This window comes from Manacus candei, unplaced genomic scaffold, assembly GCF_025592945.1.
Source record: "Manacus candei isolate 608988 ecotype Guabito, Panama unplaced genomic scaffold, ASM2559294v1 h1tg000076l, whole genome shotgun sequence".
Taxonomy (NCBI): Eukaryota; Metazoa; Chordata; class Aves; order Passeriformes; family Pipridae; genus Manacus; species Manacus candei.
In genome coordinates, this window is record NW_026138124.1 from 6,130,067 (window position 1) to 6,134,626 (window position 4,560).

A 4,560-nucleotide genomic window follows, 5' to 3' on the forward strand; every position below is an offset into this window, starting at 1 on the left:
GGGGAGGGGGGGGGAACCGGTTCAGGTTGGGAGGGGGGCTCGGCTTTGCCCCCCCAGCTCAGCGAGCAGAGCACCCCATCTCCGGTCCCCCACCCCTCCCCACCCCGCACCCCAAACCTGCCGCAACCCCCCCCCCAGTGCCTGCAGGGCGGCCGGGGGAGCGCCCAGCCGGCGGGGGCGGGTCCCCCTCCTCTTCCTCCTCCTCTTCCTCCTCGGGAGTCGGCAGCGGGGGGAGAAGAGCACGTGTAACCCCCTCCCGCGGAAAAAAAACAGCACCGATGTGCTGATGGAGGATGATGCTGCAGGGTGCGGGTCGCCAGCCCCTCTGCACAAGAATAAAAATAAGAATTCCAAGCGCTGTTCTTCCAAAGGGAAAAAAAAAGAAAAAAATTAAAGGGGAGGGGAAAAAAGCTGAATTAAAGCGCTCCCCCAAGGAAAAAAAATAAACGGGGGGGAAAAAAAGAAAACAACAAGAACGTAACAAAAAAACACAACCCAGAGCTGGGTGAATAATTAATCCCAGGCAGATGCGATTAATCGTTGGCAGGAGCAGCTCGGCGGCGGAGTCCCCGCATCCGAAGGCAAAGTTTGGGGGGGGGACCCCGAGGCTCAGGCGCTGCCCCCCCGCCAGGGCTGGAAGCGGGGGGACCCCGCCATGAGCGTGGAAAGGAGGGGGGTCCCCGCCTCCTCTGCCCCCCCCCTTCGGATTAAAGAGGGGGGGCACCCCCTCCTGCCCGCAGACGGAATGAAAGAGGGGGTGCGGGAGCCTTGGGCAAAGCGGCAAGTTGAGGGGGGTCGTGCCCCTGGCCCCGCTCCGAGCCCCCCCCGCCTGTGCCGTGCCGAGCCGAGCCGGGGGGGCCCCGCTGGGCGCTCCGGTGGCCGCTCGCCCGGCCGGAGCCGCATCGGGCACCGGTGGGTGCCAGCGAGGGGAGGGCGGCAGGGGGAGGCGCCTTCCTCCTCCTCCTCCTCCTCCTCCTCCTCCCCCTCCTCTTCGGGCGAGGAGGTCCCCGCTGGTGCAGCGCGATGCGATGCAGAGCCCACCCTCCTCTTCCCGATCCCCCCGAGCCACTTCCCAGCCCGACCCCCCCCCCGGCCCCACCCCAGCACCCCGGGGTGCGGCGGGGGGGCTGCCCGGCCCTGCCCTGCCCCGGTGGCCGTGCACCGACACCGCTGCAATGCAAGAGGGTCCAGAAAAATGGGGGTTTAGGACCCCTAAAAGGAGGGCAAGAAGTGCAGAGCAGGGAGCACATACCTCGTCACCCCCGTGATGGAGAGGGACAGAAGGGTTTGGTCACTTCTCACCACCCTGGGGGTCCCTGCCCCATCCCTGCTGTGACCAGGGTGTCCCCTGCCTCCCCAGCCCCTTCTGCTAGTGCCACCCATGGGTGTCAGCCTTGTCACCCCACTCCCTGCAGCACTAGGGACACAGGCAGGGCCTGGCTACAGCCCCCACACATGGGTGTGGGTGGCTGGGGACCCCCTGTGCCCCCCAGGGATGGGGGAACCAGTCACCCCCTCGCCCCTGCCCCTCGTGGGCTGCCTGGTCCCCTGCACATCCAGGGATTGTCTCCTGCAGGGCCTAGAGATGTTGTCAGCATGGATGGGGAGGGATTCCCCTTGTCCTGGCTTGCTGCTATAGAGCCATGGGAGAATTGGGTTTTTGGGGAGCAACACTGCCTTCCCACCCTGGGAATGCCACACTCCCCTCAACCACACGGTGGCCAACAGGGATGTGTGAATATTTGGGAACTGAGTCCCCATCACAGCCTACACACCCATCACGTTCCCTGCATGGCTCCTGTGAGCATCTACCAGGGCTGGTTCGGCCACCCCAGCCAAGGGTGGGTTTTCCTGCCCCCACCAACCCCGTGACCACCTCAGGAACCTTCACCCTCTCTGCTGCTGAACATTTCCCCGTCTCCCTTCACCAGGAAATATTGGCCAGCACATTCATCCTGGCAGCCTCATTTACAGTGGAAGTGCATAAGACATCTCCATTAATGCCAAAATAATTCACGGCAATTAATAGGATTGACCTTGAGCGGTGACAGAAGCTGAAGATGCCCCCAAGAAGCGGCAGCCCGGCCGTGCCGAGGGGGTAGGACGGACCCTGGACCGAGCCCTTGCACACCCCCAGCACCTTTGGGTGCTGCTGGGAGGTCTTTGCAAAGGATGCTGAGGAACGGCAGAGGGGCCAGGGCAAAGAAGAGCAGGGAGATGGGACGTTCCCCAAAAGCCACCAGCTGGAGTTCTGCGGGAAGGGCTGAGCACTGTTTCTGATGCCTGGAAAAGGCCCGGCTGCTGCGGGAGCGGCCCCACGCCACCGCACAGGCACTCGCTGCTTGTTTTCATAAAAATCCCATGATTTATAAGCCAATCTCCCGATTGCTTTGGGAAGGGGAGGGCTGACTCACGGGCTGGATCCCCAGGGATGGAGGAGCATTAGACAGAGCAAAGCAGCGGCTGGGCCAGGATTTGCCTCTCCTCAGCCTGCCCAGAGGGCGATGGGGCAAAGCCTGAGTTTCCCCTCTCTAAAACGGACCCCAGGGCTGGGAGATGGGATGATGACAGGACCACGCCGCATCCTTCCCGGTCATGGGATCCTTTTCTCACTGATGGATGAGAGCTTTTAAAGAGGGATGTTTGGGTGCAATCCCTCCTGCGTTCCCACGGCGCCTCTGGCAGGTTCTTGGCACCACTGCTGGGATATTTTTCAGCTGTTACAGAAATAAGTATTTTTACCCCAGCTGGATTTTATTTATGACTCCAGCTCTGGCAGGCGGAGGGGCTGGGGTGGGCGAGAGCAGGCGGCTGTGATCTCTCTTTCCCCAGTGAGAATCAAAGCCGGGATTGCCACTTATACTGAGGAGATGCTGGAGATAAATGTTATTTTAGCAGGAGCTGAGGCGAGGAAGGCCAAAATGTGACTCCAGTGCAGGGTCCCATCTTTGTGGGGACCCGCCTGAGCACCTCCTGCTTTTTTGGACATACAATGCACTGGAAAGCACAAGGAAGGATTTCCCAAGGAGTTACCCCAAAAAACATTGAGGGATGTCCAGGCAGGATGGGGTCTGGCTTCATTCCCAAAAGCACCACATCCACCCAAATCACAACAGCCCCTGGAGCCCCTACACAGAGAAGGATTTTGGAGTGTAAACCCTGTGGGCTGGAGGCACTTTCCCCGTGGATAAATCCCGGCTGTGGGAGCAAACCCCAAGCGAGAGCATTAGTGCCAGGTCGGGCAGAAAGCATCGCCGTGCCGGGACAGCCCGGCCTCTCCCGGTAATCCCTGGCCAGCGTTTCACCTGCCAGTAATCCCGGAGGCAGCACTAATCGCTGGGATAACAGTGCCCGGGAGGTGCTAATCACCAAATCCAGCCCTAATCCCTGTGGGAGCCTCTGCGGAGGTGCCGTGGCAGAGCCAAGCCACCAAGGCAGGCACAGGGGCTGCTGCAAAGGGGATGAAAAAGAGGGTTCAGGGGGGACTCACCTTTCCCTTCCCATGGAGAAACTGAGGCACCCACAGGGACAATGCCCACCAAGACACATCTGAGCTTCCTCCAGCTCCGCTCGTCATCTCCAAGAGTTGTACCAGGATCTTGCTGTGATAAGAAGGAACCATGAAGGGCAGGGAGGGCTCTTGGTCTGCAAACCCCCCTCTGGATGCTTTGGTATGGGAAAACACACACCAAACCCCACAAAAACAAAAGCCAAGAGCCAAGACTGAGGTCTGCACCTGGAGGAACACCCTGGGCTGTTTTTTTTCATGCTTTGACCCCAAGGACCCTCCAACAAAGATAAATTACCTATAAGCCAGAAAGAATTAAAACAAGAATGCCCTGGGAACGCCCCAGGACACTGAAACCCTCACTCCAAGCCTCCAGTTTTCCCATTATTTTCCAATAAAGATTGATTCAGGCAGGGAAATTCCTTGCCTGCAAGCAGCTCTCTCCAACGGTGGCTGCCTTGTTAGTGTCTGGAGCATCACACCCCGGCCCGACAGCTAATTCTGTGTGGGAGTTGAATGGCTGATCCTGGAACGTGATTAAAAATATATATCAATTCCCTCCCTTCCAGAGCAGTGCCCGAAATACATTTGTATCATCCGCCTTTCCTTATATAGTTCTGATAATGACATAAATATAGAAGCCCCGTAATTGCCATAAATTAATTTTATATTATTATTTCTAAGGCAATGGGAAAAAAAAAAAGGCCTTTTATTGTAATTAATTGTCCGGCTGGATTCCTCGCAGGGTTCATGGCTTGTTTTGTGGATCCATGGCTCTGTCTTGCCTCTGTCCATTTGGGGACTGTCTCTATCACTGGTCCCCAGGGCCATCCCATGGGTCTCCTTCTTCCCAGGGTGATGCTGGAGGGGGGAAAATGGGGGGGAAAAGCAAGAAATGGGCTCAGATACTTCACCACTGAGACCCTGCAGGTCCTGAGCCCACCCTGTGCTACCCACGACCAGCAAATTGTTTTGACTTTTGGGTGCCCCAAACAGTGCAACGGCACATTAGATATTGAATGCAATATTTATAATATTAAAATGAATATTTT